Source organism: Mirounga leonina, unplaced genomic scaffold (genome assembly GCF_011800145.1).
Source record: "Mirounga leonina isolate KUSES-001 unplaced genomic scaffold, KU_Mleo_1.0 Mir_53, whole genome shotgun sequence".
In the NCBI taxonomy this organism is placed as follows: domain Eukaryota; kingdom Metazoa; phylum Chordata; class Mammalia; order Carnivora; family Phocidae; genus Mirounga; species Mirounga leonina.
Window position 1 is genome coordinate 69,083,566 of NW_023270807.1, and position 17,734 is coordinate 69,101,299.

A 17,734-nucleotide genomic window follows, 5' to 3' on the forward strand; every position below is an offset into this window, starting at 1 on the left:
CCAACGTTTACCAAAAATAGTATTAAACTGGGGAGAAAGCTCCTCCAACCCCCAAGTTCTTTCCCTTTAGCTATGCCAGCTTTAATGGATATCTTAATAATCTTTCACCACAGCAATCATACTGGTAATAGGCAATTTATATAAAATTACAGTTTTTAAAAGTTTATTATTTCCTTTTATGTATAAAATAAAGGTTAAAGACCTACAGTGACATTTAAGCCCTCCTTCATCTCCAGTTTTTAATCTCTCAGTGTTTTTCATCTACTGTGTCAAGAACAGCACAATTACAGTCTCCCCAGATTACTAAAGCTTTAATAGACACGGTATCTTAGCTGAGCAAAGCAGACCATCTAAATAACAGAGTTCGTGGCCAGAAACGACACATTGTATAGACATCTGGCTGTTTCCTGAAAGCAGCACTAAGCAAAGAAAGAAATGATTCCCAAGCTGAAACAAAGAAATGAGAGAACTCAAAAATAATAATAATAAAGATATGTTCAAGTGCCGCTCAAAAGCCTGTAGATATGGTTACCGCAAGCCCCTGGTAGCAGTAAAAACAGTAACAGAATAGCATGGAAGTTCATTAAAAACGACTGAACTCACATAGCAGAATTATTCCAAGGAAATCATAACTGTCTGTTGAGTATTAGCTCATTTAGCAACAGCCTTATGAAGTGGACAGGAACCAGACTTATTGAGCAATATGCTCTCTGTTACTTTCTTTCACATTTATTATCTCATGTTATACAATGGAACTGTGAAGTATTATCTATTTTATTTTTTCTGATGGAAACGAAGAGCAGAGAGATGAGCAGGTTATTTACCCAAGGGCATGTGCCTGGTAACTGCAGAAGGAGAGTTTAAATTCAGAATTAGCTGAGCCCAAAGCATGTGGTCCTTTGATTACAATGCCATCGTGGAGCTTTGGATGCTCACCTGGGAGACTCTTAATAAATACTTGTTTATTGATTGATGAGAGCAGACAAAACCACTTAACGCCACCCAGATTACCTGCCATTGAACCTTGAAGTAGAAGATAGGGAGGTGAGAGAAAGTAAAAGAGGAAAAGAGTTCCCATGGAGGGGCAGGTGACAGGGGCATTTTGGATATTTTGAACCTGATAAAACGAAGGGAAAATATTAATAAGTGATGATAATGATGATGAAAATGAAAGGTGCTGTTCTTATGGAAAAATAATGTTTTTAAAACCTTACAAAGTGGTTTTCATATTCACCATACCATTTCTTTTACTTTGGCTTCTTCTGTTGTTTTTGGTTGCCACATTACTTACAACATCTTTTTTATTCCTTTATAGTCCTTTCAATTTTTTTTTCTTGCATTGATGGAGAAGTGAGGTCATTTGTACCATATAATGTCCCTGATTGATTATTTATCTATTTTATTTATTTATTTTATTATTTATGTTTATTTATTTATATATTTATTTCCAGTATAGTTAACATACAGTGTTACATTAGTTTCCAGTATACAATACAGTGATTCAAAAATTCCTTTCTCAGTGCTCATCATGATAAATGTACTCTTAATCTCCATCATCTATTTCACCCATTCCCCCCACCCCCCACCTCTCCTCTGGTAACCACAACTTTGTTCTTTTTATTTAAGAATCTGTTTTTTGGTTGTCTCTTTGCTTCTTTGTTTTGTTTCTTAAATTCCATGTATGAGTGGAATCATATGGTATTTGTCTTTCTCTGATGATGTTTTTCACTTAGCATTATACTTCCTAGCTCCATCCACATTATTGCAAATGGCAAGATTTCATTCATTTTATGGCTGAGTAATATTCCATTATATATATATATACACATACCACCTCTTCTTTATCCATTCATCTATCAATGGATACTTGGGCTGCTTCCATATCTTAGCTATTGTAAATAAATGCTGCAATAAACATAGGGGTGTATATATCTTTTCAAATTAGTGTTTTCATTTTCTTTGGGTAAATAACCTATAGTGGAATTACTGGATCATATGGTAATTCTATTTTTAATTTTTTGAGGAACCTCCATAAAGATTTTGCACAGTGAAGGAAACCATCAACAAAACAAAAATACAACCCACTGAATGGGAGTAGATATTTGCAAGTGATATATACAATAAGGGGTTAATATCCAAAATATATAAAGAACTTACACAAGTCAATGCCAAAAAACCCCCAAATAATCCAATTAAAAATGGGCAGAATACATGTACAGACATTTTTCCAAAGAAGACATACAGATGGCCAACAGACACATGAAAAGATGCTCAACATCACTCATCATCAGGGAAATGCAAATCAAAAGCACCATGAAATATCATCACACACCTGTCAGAATGGCTAAAATCAAAACCACAAGAAACGAGTGTTGGCAAGAATGTGAAGAAAAAGGAACCCTCATGCACTATTGGTGGGAATGCAACCTGATGCAGTCACTGCAGAAAATAGTATGGAGGTTCCTCACCATACCATTTCTAATTAAAACCAACCAGAATCATGGGAACCTCACCTGTCCCCTCCATAATTTAAGAACTGACTTTCCTTTTGTTAAATTTTATAGTACATTATCAAAATAACATTGCTTTTTACTGCTGCTTGATTTGATTCTTATGTCTGAGCTCCATAAGATCTTGGTTAAATCTGTTGGTGACCTCGCGTATCACCCCATCCTCATCCTACCTTTCTCAGCTCTTCCCCTCTCTATCTCAGTGAATGGCACCCCCTCTGCCCACTGAGTTGCCCAAACTGAAAACCTTGGAGTTCCTTCTTGGCTCCATCTGGCCCCTAACATCCAATCAGCCAGTAAAATTCTACCTCCAAAATACTCCTAGAATCGACCTACTTCTCTGCATTGTCATCGGTGACTGCCTTGCTTCAAGCCATGTTCTCTTTTCCTTAGAGTACTATGGGCTCCTAACTGGGAGTAATGCTCTCTCCACCATTACTTTTTTTCCTGCCTCAATTTATTCTCCATATTGATGCCAGAGTGGTCTTTCCAAACAGAAATTTGATCATGTTGCCTTCAGGCTTAATACACTTTAATGTGTCCCTATCATCCACATGGTTTTAAAAGACCCCATGCTCCTTCCCACTGCAGCTCCACACAACCCCCAACACCTACATAGACAATCTTTAGCACACAAAACAACTTACATTTCTTTTCTTATCCTGTCTCATATTTGACTTTTCTCAGTTTCTTTAAAGAAATAAGAATTGGAAAAGCTCTTTCTATGTAACATCAAGAGCATCCAGTGATGGTCCATCCATTGGAGTGTTGGAGCTGGTTTGTACTTGGCAAGCCAGTTGTTAATGCCATGATTAAGAATTACATTATAGAAATTCATGATTAAATAAATTAAAACAAAGGCAGTATTTTAAACCCCATTATTTCCCAATTATCATACTACATTTTACTATTATCTATGTTTTGAGATTAAGTCCATTGTATCTGTACAGTGAAGATACTGCTGTGCATCTCTTCCTAATTCCACATTCAGTGAATTCATGTTGGTAACTCTACATTGGACATGGAGGGAGACGGCGTTACACAATTGAAACTGACAATTACTAGAAAGCATCCCCCTCCCCAAGAGCTGGTTGTTAAGTATTTACCAGCACACCACTGATCATGCTCCATTCATTTTTTCTGAGGACAGTCATTATTCAGGTCTTTCCTGAGTGCCCACCGCATGTGCAGTGGGAAAGAGAGTGGGCCTCCATTTCACATTCCCCTTCTCTTTTAGCCTCCTCATACTCCTGCCTTTCTGTAAGGGTCTGTTTTCATTTCTGAGACCCTTGCAACCCCTTTTTGTTTTCACTTTTCTAGGTCTTTCTGCTCAGCTTTCAGCGCCTCCTTCCAGTTTCTCCCTGCATCTGCCACTGCCTATGTTCTCTAAAGAACAGAACTTACAAAGAAAGAATGCAGTGCTATAGTTCATAGTAACATGGATAGCAAAAGAATAGTATAGCAAAAGGTCTTAAAAAAATCTTATAAAGATTGAACAAATCTATAAAATAATCTATAATTAGTTTGTATGCAAAATTATACCAAAAGCTGTCCAGTCTTGGCAGGCTAGCATCTTCTTAAATTGCAGTATTACTAACATGCTTCAAAACTGTCCTCTTTTATTACCAAAGACACCTCTTCCCTTTGACTCTCTGATCTTCCTTTCAAGGCCAGAAGGGCTCCACTAAATTCTGACACTAAGATAACCACCTATGTCAGCAGTCATCAACAAGTGCTTACTGAGTACCTACCATGTGCCAGGCATTGCAGACACCAGGAATAATACGGAGAACAAGAGACACACAGACCATGCCTGCTGTAGTGTTCTAGTATTCAGGGCCGATTCTTGATAAAAGTGTAAGGAAACTGCGTCTTCCCTTAAACAAGAGCTCAGACCCTCTTAGAGGGCAGTGAATGAAGAATTCCCACAAGGGCAGGGTCTGCTGGACCTCCAAGACTCATCTCTTGGTCCTAAGATCCACTTTCCCAATGGAATGTCCTTGCCTCCTATCCAAGACACTACAGGCAAACCCCACTCTCTAAAAGGTACTATTCTTCCTTTAACAAGACTTCTCTTTTCAAAACCCTTTGCTGAGTGAAGACTTCACTGAGCATATTTAGATCAGACTTCACCAAATTAAGTGCTTGTGACCAAACAGGACTAGCATCCTGAGTATGTGCCTTGTGCCTTTGTATGGGGCTCTGTACTCAGAAGGATCCCATCCTTGGTTTAATGCTCTCTTGTCATGCACGGTTCTGAAATTCTCAATTTCTGAACAAGAGGCCCACGTTTTCATTTTGCACTGGGCTGTACAAATCATGTACACAGCCCCGCAGTCTGTCCTTCTAGCCTTCAGACAATAGATTACTTGTGTGTTGGCTATAACTCTTCACAGGGGCACCTCCTTCTTTTTCCAGATGCTTCAGGAGGCAGACATTGTCTTAAGCCTATCACCTAAGAACACAACTCTTCACATCTTCTTACAGAACTGGGAATTCTACTCCCCTTTATTTCTTTCAGTTCTGTGGTCTTCCCTGAGGCCCATATCTTCCCTGGGTCCCCAGTACTGAAAATGGCATCTGCCTTCAGGACACACAAAGCTCTACAGTCCTAATATCCACAGCAGAGCAAGTGCCGTACAAGGATGATGTTTACACACACACACACACATGCACGTGCGCACACACAACAGCATAGGAGTTTCATTATAATAGGTTAGTGGGGGGAAGTCCTGTGAGATGAAGAGGGCAGTCTCATCATCCCTAACATACAGATGGGAAAACAAGGGGACCTAAGGACTGCATAGGCATCTACTCTTCCCATGGGCAGAAAACGATCTCCCCATCCCCTCCTCCCTTCGAGGCAAAAAAACCCAGCAAGTTCAGACCACGTTACCCACCTGCTATGTGACTGTGGGTAAATCATTTAACCTCCCATATCTTTTGTTTTTTTTCACCCAAGAAAGAAAGGGCTTTGAAGGGACAAGTTCAGCAATCCCTTTGGGTCTAAAGTTCTCTTATTCTAAGGGATGCCACCAGATGAGCACTAAATGAATATTCTTATAATGACAGATTAATGGATAAGGAAGTAAAGACCATTGCAGTGGGCGGGGGGGGCAATTAGTGCCTGAAGTAAATCTCAGTTTTTCTTATTATCCCCCAGTTTTAAACAGTTTGACCCCTTTCAAAATGGCTACATCACATTGTACTGCCTATTCCTGTGAAAAACAATCCTCTCATTCTAAGACATGAAATTTCTTTGAAAAGATACCGACACTTAAGAAAGATTCTACTGATTAGCTTTCAATTTGCCCAGCTGTCAGAGAACCCAGAGGAATCACATTTTGAAAAAATTAACCAAGGGCAGCTGAGGAAAATTGTCATCAAGAATTCGCTTTTCTTCTATTATAATGAACACATAAGAGAGCTGTAATGAGAAAGAAACAAATGAAGAGAGTCACAAGAACAAGGGCATGGAAGCAGTGTTCTCTGTGTGTCAAGTCGAATGTGGAGATAGGGTGTAGATTAAGAGGAAAATGGACACCATTTGTTAGTAGATTAAGCAGAAAATGTATGTCAGGATGCTCATAACTGCTCTGTCAAATGGCTAAGGAAGCTATTTAGCTCTTTGTTTCTTCAGTTAACCATGAAGGGTCAATGTTAGAAATGAAAAGGAAAAAAGTTGATAAATTATACAGAACTGTGGAGTTTATTACTGCACTATGCTTAGTGCTTATCCTCCTGGGAAATACTGCAGGAGCAGCTCTGAGCAAATTCCAAATTTTCAAATGGGTTCTCCATTTCTTCCCTCCATTCAGCTTTTGATATCATGCATACATAATTTATCACATGCAGCTACCATTATTGTGTTAGCTTGAGTAGTCCTCTGGCTCTCTTGTCTGCAGGAAGATACTCATTTTGCATTTGTAATGATCGAACTTAAAAGGAGCCAGTTAATTCTGCTTCTGTTCAGGGGTCTCATTTAGTAGAATAATGTCTTAAGGAAAGAGATGGGAACTGAATGGTATTTTGGCATAGAATTCCAATTACTCTTAATCTCAGTATCTCACTGCTATATGTAACTAATGTTTATGGAAGCAGGGTGTCTTTCCCCCTAAAGTTTCTTTTCACTTCATTAAATAGTTGTTGGAGTTTAGTAAACTGTCCTGCTGGTGAGTTTAGAAGTAGAATCTTTCCTTCTCTAATCTTGTGTTTACATAGAGAAGTGTGAGTTGGAGAGGTAACAAGTATACAGGTATTTAAGTTGTTTCCTATGATTAAGAGTCTCTTATGGCTTGTCTCCCTCTCTGGTTTTATCTTGTTTCATTTTTTCCTTTCTTCCCCTATGATCCTCTGCCTTATTTCTTAAATTCCATATATCATGCACGCTCATTTTTATAAGGAAGTCTGGGTATAGGATTCAAGGGAAGTGGTTATTTTCTTGAAGCATATTCTATTAACTATATTATACCACCGTGTTCCAGTTTCCATTGGTGCTGATTCGAAGTTAACAATCAGGCTGTTGGTTCTTTCAAAGCAATGTATCTTTTCACTCTGCTTTTAAGATCTTCTCTTTCCCTTTGGAGATCTGTAGCTTTACTGTAGGTCCTGGTATAGAAGAAACCTTTCATTTATCCGATTTGGGATTTACTAGGTTTCCTGGTTCTCAGGATTCATATGTTTCAATAAATTTGGAAGAAATACGAATCACCATCTCATTGAGTATTCTTTTTTTCTGTTATTTCTACTGCTTTCTGAAGCTGATGAAATTTATGTTAAATCTTCTCATTCTATTCTCTATAACCCTTACCCTACGTTTTGTATTTTCTACCTGTTTGGACAGAATTTTAGTTCATTTCTTTTTTTTCAAAGATTTTTATTTATTAATTGAGAGAGAGAGAATGGGGGGATGGGCAGAGGGAGAGAGAGAATCTCAAGTAGACTCCCTGCTGAGCACAGAGCCCGATGCAGGGCTCCATCTCACGACCCTGAGATCATGGCCTGAGCCCAAATCAAGAATTGGACACTTAACTGACTTAGCCACCCAGGTGCCCCTCTAGTTTATTTCTTAAGATTTATCTTCCAGTTCACTATCTTCACTGTATCTAATCTTTTGGATAGTACATTCATTGCATTTTAAATTTCAATGATTATATATTACTTTCTAGAATCTAATATTTTTCAAGTATGGTTGGTCATTTTTTATGGTCTCATGTTCCCCGCTCATATTTCCAAGCTTTTGGTAAATTTCATTAAACATAGTTTTTTAATACTCTGTCAAAAATCTCATTATCTGAGACCTTTGGGTTTGTTGTTTTACTCATAATGTCTTATTTCCTTGTTTGTTCTGATTCTCATTCTGAGTTGTTCATTTTCCAAGGAACTGTATTTTTTGGCATTCTTTGACGCTGGGCTTGAGGTTGAATTTTCCAAAGCAGTTACAAATTTGCTTCTTTCTGCCAGTTGCCTGAGGACATGGTCCTCTGGGATCATGCTTGAGGTTTTTTGAGCCATATATGTAGGATGAATTAGAATCCCATACTCAAGAGAGAACAAATTTGTGATTATGAATCTTCAGGGAATTTTGTCCTTTTATCCTGTGTCCAAATTTTTGATTTCCTTATGGAACTAGCTTTTATTTCTAATTCCTTCTTACAATTACAGTATAATTCTCTAGAATACTATTTTTATGAGTGTCTCAGTTTAGATTCCTTGCACTGACCAGGTCCTGTGCTTTTTTTCTCATAGCTAAGCCCATAAAACCATTAAAGTGGATGCTAAAGGATCCTAGAGTTTGGCAGAAATGCTCAGAGTAATCCTCATTTTGGAACTTACTTGCCAATCATGTTTCCTGATTTTATCTCATTTTGGGACTGTTGATTCCTTACTTTCAAGAAGCCTTACAGATATAGTTATATATTTATAGAGATCGACATATAGTTTAGTTATTTCACCATACATTTTAGTTATTTCAGTAGCAAGTGTGACACAGACTATCTCTTTGACCATACTGCCAGAAATGAAAGTGTCTTTTATTTTATTCCTCTTCTCTTAAACTCACACAAATTTCTTGCTCACCTCCTTAATCACTCAGCCAGGAGAAACTCTCTCCCTTCATAGACATTCAAAGAAATGTTATCTCTTTGTTTCATCTTGTAAAGTGGCCAAAAACTTCTTCCAGTTTACAAAGAAAAGGAAATGGATCCATCTGAGATGTGCTCTGATGAGATGGCAAAGGGCACATAGTCAGGGAAGGATTTTTCATGTCCCCCACGAACTCTGCTCCTGATGTTATTTCTGTGATTATGTTATATTACAGAGCAAAAAGATTTTGTGGATTGTAATTAAGGTTGCTAATCAGTTGACCTTAAGATAAGGAAACCATCTAGATGGACCTAATCTAATCAGAGGATCTCTTGAAAAGCAGGAAGTTCTCTTCAGCTGGTAGCTTAGTGTCCATACAAGACAAGGATTCAACTGTGAGCTGGAAGGTGCAAGGACTTGGACAGCAGCCTCTCCGAACTGAGAGCAACTTCTGGCCAGCAGTCAGAAAGAACAGGGGACCTCATTCCTTCAACCACGAGGATCCAGATTCTGCCAACGAGGACAATGAACTTGCAAGCAGATTCCTCCCCCACAGTCACCAGATAAGAGCCTAGTCAAGCTGACAGCTTGATTTCAGCCTGTGAGACTCTCCAGAGACACTCCAGTTGTACCCCCACCTGCACTTTTTCTTTTTTTTTTTTAAGATTTATTTATTTTTATTTTAGAGAGAGAGAGGGAGAGAGAGAACACTCCAGTGTGGAGGGCAGAGGCAGAGGGAGAGGGAGAGAGAGAATCCCAAGCAGACTTCACACTGAGTGTGGAGCCTGATGTGGGGCTTGATCCTACGAACTTGAGATCACAACCCAAGTGGAAATCAAGAGTTCGATGCCCAACCGACTGAGCCAACACAGGTGCCCCTACACCTGCACTCCTGACTTATGCAACTGTGAGCTTATAAAGGGTGCTGTTTTATGTCACTCTGTGTGTGGTCATTTGTTATACAGCATTTAAAAATGAATACAGGCATATTTCTCCATCATCTGTAGCTTTAAGAAAAAAAAAAAAAGCAGTGCTGATTTTCCCCTGAAGCTTTCTTCTTAGGGAGTACTGAGTGCCAAACAGCAAAAGCTCACTTTCAAGAGATACATCGTACCCCTAACAATGCAAGCTCTTATGCTCAAACTTTGAACAGAGATGATAATGCAATTGCGCTTGCTATTGGCAAGAAAAGGTCAATTTAGTGAAATGTCGAATACCTTTCAGTGAAAAGGCAGATCATTATGTCTGACACCAAGTCAGTACTCTGAGTTATAATGTGCAAACTACTGTCTTCATATTCCTCCCTTAGAAACTGACCCCTCTGTGTTTTTTTCTTAAGCTAAATCCTTGTTCCCCAACACTCTTGTGGGTCTGAAGCAGCATCTCTCCCAGATGACCCAGTGTAACACTGTGCATTTAACTAGATGTTGACCTCCCCCACCCCCGATTTCTCTTTCACCTCTCCAGCTTCATTTCTTATGACATGACCACACAGACCCTAACTTCGGCAAATATTCATTGTTTCCAAGACATGCCAGATATCTTCCTATTTTTCCTCATGCTCTTCCTTCCACTCTTCCATTTCCACTTGCAGAAATTGCACTTATCTTTCAATATTCAGCTCAGATGTCACTTCCCCCAAGAATCTTTTCTAGATTCTTCCAGGCAGAATTGTATATTCCCTCTTTTGTGTTTCCAAAGCTTTTGCTCTTTGTTGTGTAAATGTCCACTTTCCCCATGTTATTGCTAAATTACTGTCATTAAGAACAACTATCCATATGCGCGCACACACACACACACACACAGACACACACCCAAAGCTGGCACAGTTCAGATGTATGATCCACATCTGTAAAATTGAGGCTCAGGTCTAGTGAAATAAGCAAGATCATCAGGTGATGCAAAGGAATATATCTGCTTTTTCTTTAACTGTATGAATTGGCTCATTGCTCATTACTGTGTTCTTCAACTAGATTGTGTAGACTTGACATTTCTCTCAAACTTGTGTAATCTGCGAGTTGATCACCACAGTCCATCCCCAATCACTTCAAACCCAGATAATTTCAACAGGATCATCTCCCCATCTTGTGTCCACTCTACATACTAAAACTTTATTCAGCTCCAAAAAATTGCTTTAACTGAGCCACTCTCCATCTCAAAACCCAGCAGCGTCTCCCTGAAGCCTGAAGCTATACGGCACAGTGTGACAGTCACTGGTCAAGAGCCAGAAAGACACAATGTGAGATGTGATGAAAGTGTTAAATACCCATGGGTTTCAAAGGCATACATAGTATAAAAAGAATACAAAATATCTCATTAATAATGTTTTCTCTTGTTTATGTATTAAGAAGATATTTTCCTTGGGCGCCTGGATGTCTCGGTAGGTTAAGTGTCTGCCTTCAGCTCAGGTTGTGATCCCAGGGTCCTGGGATCTAGTCCCACATCAGGCTCCCTGCTCCACGGGGAGCCTGTTTCTCCCTCTGCCTCTGCCTCTCTCTCTGTCTCTCATGAATAAATAAATAAAATCTTTTTTTAAAAAAGAAGATATTTTGCTTGTACTGGGTAAAAGGAAATGTATCACTAAAATTAATTTCACCTGTTCATTTTATCTTTTTTAATGAGGCCACTAAAGTTTAAAAATTATATATATGGCTTGCATTAGGCAGTGCTAGCCAAGGGCATAAAGTTCCAGTGCCCGAACTTGGCATTGTGGTTCACATGTGGCCTCAATGTCCTCTCAGAACCTTACCTCTCGTGTTTCGCACATGAAATGTCCATCATGGCCAGTATTTTTTCAGAAACCCTGTCCTTATTCTCTTCCTCTGCTCATACTATTTCCTTATCTTTCATTTTGCTTATTCTTCTTCCAGGCTCATGTTAGCTCCACTGTCTATAAGAAACCTTCTCTGGTCCTATCAACTAAAAAGATTTTTTTTTTCTAAAGATAGGATTCTGACATCTTATTATTTGTGAATATATTTTATCTCTTCTTTACAAAGTAAGTGTTTAGAGGACAGGGACTGTTCAACATGCCTATCTGTGTATATATACCTCCACAAATAATTGCACAGTGTCTTTCCTCAATGAATCTCAAAAAATATGTGATGCATGAATTGAATGGAGGAATTCTATTTAGGAAATAAATTATATTCTATATACATATGTGTATATATATACTGACATGTTGTGTTTTTTTTTAATATTTTATTTATTTGTTTGACAGAGACAGACACAGCGAGAGAGGGAACACAAGCAGGGGGAGTGGGAGGGGGAGAAGCAGGCTTCCCGCAGAGCAGGGAGCCCGATGCGGGGCTCGATCCCAGGACCCCGGGATCATGACCTGAGCCGAAGGCAGACGCTTAACGACTGAGCCACCCAGGCGCCCCTATACTGACATGTTTATGTGTGTATGTATATATATACAGATATATATATACATGAACACACACACACACATATATATATACACACACACACATACTTATAAATTATTTCATAATTTAATGAAGAGGGAAAGTTCACCATGAAGACTCTGAGTCTTTGGAGAAGAATAACGCATGAAAATCCACAGAGAGAGGGGCACCTGGGTGGCTCAGTTGGTTAAACAGCTGCCTTTGGCTCAGGTCGTGTTCCCAGGGTCCTGGGATGGAGTCCTGTAATGGGCTCCCTGCTCAGCAGGGCCCTCTCCCTCTGCCCATCTCCCCTGCTCATGCTCTCTCTCTCGCATGGGCTTTCTCTCAAATAAATAAAATATATATATAAAAAAAGAAAATTTACAGAGAGAAAAAAGACTCAGAATACCAGAACTGGAAGAGACTGTGGAGAGCATTATGCCCATTTCTTTCATTTCACAGATGAAGAGCTCCAGCTGGAGAAGCTGAGTGATCCTGCTAGATGTAAGCCATGTGCAAGGCAGACTGCTGTATCTGCTATGTTTCGTGCAGGACCTGACACTTAGAGGAGTCGATGAACACTGGTCCAATGAATGAATGAATAATGCATTTATTCATTAATGAATAATGAATGAACTGAAACTAGACTATACATCTAATGATTCTAATGAACTGAAACTAGACTATACATCTCCTGATTCAGAGTAGCGAGATTTTGACTCTACCATACAGAGAGGGGGAGGCAAGTTGGGAAGCAATAGGGAGGTAAGTTTAAAACATTCTTCTTAGGCAACCATTACATTAATCCTTTAATGTTTTTTTTTTTTTTTTTTCTGACAATAGCATCTAGGCATATGTGGATTTACAAGAGTAAATGACATCTTTCCCTCCTGTTCAGATGACCCTTCCAAGCCAGTAGTGCTTATCTTGCTGCTCCTCATCTGTGCAGAAGAGAGTATGTGCTTTCAGCTATTTGAAAAATAGCAGTGATGGATTTTCATGGATTTCCCTCATTCTTTCTTGTCCTGGTCCCTTTTGTGCATTTATTTGTTGGTTGGTATTTTATGGAGCACTCCTCTCTCACATATATTAGGTCTTAAAATTCTCATAGCAAACTTACTAGGTATTATTAGCACCCCCCACTTTGAAATGTGGAACTCAGAGAAGTTAACTTAAACTGATCAAACATCATACAGCTAAGAAGTGATTAGGCTGTATGTGTCTTCTATATTGTTTCCAAATATTCTGATTGCTTCCCCTATGATAATCCATGATTACTTATGAATAAGAACACCTGTTCATTATAGCTGGGGCAAGAGGTATTTATTTGAGGCATGAGCAGAGGGAAGCAACTGGTCAACCTCATGATCTTGGCTTTACCATCTAATTTCTTATTCTTCAGAATATTCTATTCTATTCTATTCAATTCACTTATTTGGGGGGTTGGAGGAGGGAGAGAGAGAATCTTAAGCAGGTTTCACACCTAGCACAGAGCCTGATGCGGGGTTGGATCTCATGACCCTGAGATGATGACTTGAGCCAAAATCAAGAGTTGGAAGCTTAACCAACTGAGCCACCCAGGTGCCCCCAGAATATTCTCTTTAAAACACAACTTTTGGGGTTTAGTATGAGTGAAGAGAAAATAACCTTTCTCTTAATAATTTTATCTAATATAACAATAACCAGAATAACTGCTAAATTGACTCCCCCAAACTTTATATTGGGGGTCCACTTGCTATAGTTCTGAAACTCCAGTAATGGAGAGAGAGTTATTGACACTTTTTGGAAACTCTGTACTTGTACAATTCCCCTTCTGTTAAAGATTAGGAGACCCGTGAAAGCTTGAAGCTTTTGAAATGTGAGGATTAGGCTTTAATGATTTTTCTCTTTCAAAAAAGAAGGTGAAAAGAATGTAGGCTATGCTTTTAAACAGAATAGATAAGACAAAATTAATCAATAGATCCTAGTTGAGGTCGTTTACATAGGAGATCTGTGCATCTTACACATTTTCCATCTGTGTAAGGCAATCTGCTTATTGTTGTTTAGATGTGATTGACACAATCTGACAACCTGGCTTATTAGTCTACTTTGTAAGTAATTGTATGTAAAATGCCAACATTTTTCCCACCTAGATCTCAGCAAGGAGACTTATTCTAAAGTGGTTAAATGAATGTCCCAACACTTCTCCCTCCCCTCTGCTCTCCTTCTCTCCTTCTCTCCTCCCTTTCTTCCTTTCTATTCTCATCGTGAATCTACTCATGAAAACAAAATTTAGAACACCACATATTATGGGAAAACTTAGTACTCATGCATATTACCATGGGTATGCTATGTTCTACCATTTTGTTTGGGACACAGGAGGAAATGTCTACTATCCCTTTACGTTGCAGCCCTACTCCTCCTGTTCCCCACTTCCCTTTTGGGTACAATGGACAGACTGAAAAAAGTGCCCATGAAATAAAAAGAAGCAGTTTGAAAAGACGTGTACTTGCACTATGAAACTTTGGTGTCTCTTACTAGGATGAAACTACTAAATGAACAAGAAGTAAATAATGAGTCATCTTGCTAATTAACCTGGACACAATGAACATTGCTGCAGCTGAAAGTCAGCAAAAAACTGGAGTTCTGTTGAATCATAATCTGTTATTTCCCTAATGTCCACATGTCTAGCAATTTCAAGAATGTTTGTGTCAAATTTTTGTTACAAATGCTAATACTGAGTTATTTAGGGGAAACAAGTCACAAATACTTTCCATGTGGGAAAAAATAAGTATTGCTTTCATTTCAGGGGCCCTAATTATAACACCACTTTCTATTTTAGTCCTTATTTATTTTCCATTTCTTCAGGGATTGGGTAGTATTTAACAATGAAATAAGCAGTGCTCCAATGCCTAATTAAGATTTTCTTGTAGGATTAATAAGTCATGTCTCATTAGCCCCACTGTACGAGAGGTGTTAATCTTCACCTTGGCATTCTAATCTTGAAATAAGTTTGTGGATCAAGTATTGAAGGCAGTTGAACAAACAGTTTGACTGAAGCCACCAAGTCTTCAGATGCCAGTCCCATATTATTGATTCAAAGGTCTCTCTCTCTATAAATGCTTAGATATGTCTTTTCAAATATACTTAGCTAGATTGACCACTGGAGGAAGCCACCATCTTGGTTCTCCCCAGCAAAGAAAGTAGAAAATGTCTTTGCATATTTCTGGAATTGCCTCTGTTTCTGTGACGGATTTTTTTTTTTTTTTTTCTGCACACAGGGGTAAAAGCAAAGAAGCCAGAGCACAGCAGCCTCAGAGAGCTCTTGTCAGTTTTCTGGTAGATCTGTGTAGGTTATGCCAAGCAAATTTGCTGGCAGTGTTCTGAGAGGGATGGGCTCATTGACACAGTAACATGGCAGACTTTACTGGCAAACTTACTCAGTGAAAAAACATCCTAGAGTTTTCTCTTTATTTTTCAAAACTACAATGACTTAATAGGCAAAGAAGTGGTTAGTGAAGAAGAAATTAAAAGCCAAGTGTCCTCTCTTTGATTCTCAATCACAGCTTTGTAAAATTAAGAGAGTTGGGCTAGACAGTCTCGTAGGTCCTTCCGTTTTTAAGATCTAATCCATGCCATGGTGATGTAACCCATGCCTCACTCCAGGAAGCCAAGCCTTTATTCTTGTTAATGAATCACACATAGTGGGTGCTCAATAAATAGTTGTTGAATGAATGAATAAATGAAGTGGGGCCTTGAAGTGCATTGTAATAGCAACTGCTGTCTGAGTCTTTATAATGAGCTTAGTAGTGGGAAGCTTCTCCTCAAGGAATTCATAATATCATTGGGGAAATTAGCTTAAATAATTGAAACTTAGAGAACCCACAGAGCATTCTGTGACAAATGGCACAATGTGTGAGGCTGGCTGAATGAATCGCAAGACCTTAGAGAAGGTCCTGCAGATCTCAGATACGATTTGGTAGCCATTCTGGTTTTGGCAGAAGGCAAATAAAAATAAATATGTATATACTTGCTAGATGTCAGATATTTCATATATATGTACATTTAATATATATTTAATCTTTATAAAACCATAAGATTGGTATAATCATTCACATTTTGCTGATAAGTGAACTAAGGCTTGAGGAAGTTCAATAACTGGTCCAAGGCCACACAGCTAACAAATGATGGAAAAGGAATTTGAACCTAAGACTGACCGGCTTTAAAGAGCATGATCCTCCACATGCACCTAGTTGCCTGCATAGGAAGTACACTGTGTCATGGGAGATTCTGAGTCTCATGCAAAATACTGCATCTCTTACCAAGCTGTTGTCTTATCAAGCAGGTGAATGTGCATCTACCTACCCTCTTTGCTTACCCTATCCCTACAGAGCCTGAATAACTCCTTGCACACGACCTCTCTTGTCCTCTGGGATTTTGTTTTCTTGGTACTTTTTGTTTGCCCCTTTCTGCTCATTTTGACTCTCGATATTGACATTTGTCCAGGCTAACCAAGCTGGCTTGGCTCTGGGGATTGGGTTTGACTTCTAGGATGTGATAACATCGTTGCTCATTATACCCACCTTTTTCTAAACTTCTGGCTCTGCCTTATCCACTACCTTCTGAGTTATGATGTACATTTGTTTTGTCTTTCTTTTTTTTTCTCTATTATATGCAGCTGGCTTTTCCCTCATTCTTTACCTGGACTCCCTGTCGTTTGATGTCTATTCATTGTACTTAGGGTATGCATGATGAGAGGGTATGAATGATCCAAGCTGGGGGCCCAATATGAGCAGTGATAAGGAAACAGAAACAAGCGTGCCTTGTGTAGTGACCATAAGGGCATTATTTGGAGGGGTAAAGATGGTTTGTACTGAAGAATGGAAGTAAGATTGAATGGAAGGTGTATTAGATGGCAGATCTTTGAAAAAGCCAGGCATGAGTGTATATAGATGGTAGTGTAGGAAACACGGCAGCAGCACAAATGGTTGGAAAAAACCCTGCTTGTTAGAAGTTGTTTATACAGAAGCAAAAATCAGTCTGGAATAGCACTGACAGAGAGGGGAGGAAATGTTAGAATAAGGACAGCAGGCAAGAGGATGATGCTGATTTATCCAGACATGATGCATAACAGCTCACCCTAGGTAGAGGTGTGAATGGATAAGAAGGGTGAGTAGAGCAGGTATTTTGAAGAAAAGATAATTAGAAGTTGGAAGAAGTATAATATAAGGCATTTTAGGACTGTCTCTAGTTTTCAAAAAGTCATGGTTTTTTGAGGGGAAGTTCAAGAAAGAGGTGCCCAAAGAAAGGATTTAAAGTCAGTTCTAGTGTTTCACGAAATATTCAGGTCAACCAAACTTCAGAGTGGACAGGAAGCAACTAGCAACAATCCTATGTAATATCATTTGGTAGGAGGTGTTCCTGGATTTTGCTCATTTATACTTTCCAAACAATGAACTGAGGTTTTTCAGAGGCATACAAAACCCTGAAGACCAAATTTTTATTAGATATACAATATAACCCCTCCTGAATGGATGCTGAAGATCAGAAAGAATAGAGTTTTTCCTCTATAACTGTTTAATATTTCCACAGAATCTTAACGGATGAGGCAAAATCAGTCTCAGAATTATGGAGAGCACTCCTCACAGTGAGGACATAGCATGCCCTGGAAACTCTCCTATAAATGAAACTCTCCTATAAATTATATTACAACTTTGACCATTATTACACTGGCTTAGGACCATGAGAATAAGAATATATATCCCCACC

At 38.8% G+C, this 17,734-nt stretch overlaps 1 protein-coding gene across 2 annotated transcripts in view; it reads right to left on the reverse strand.

The window, feature by feature from the left end:
* The window catches only part of HS3ST5 (heparan sulfate-glucosamine 3-sulfotransferase 5), a 161,074-nt gene that overhangs the window by 10,880 nt on the left and 132,460 nt on the right, over positions 1–17,734 (reverse strand). The gene's annotated exons all lie outside the window — the stretch shown is intronic.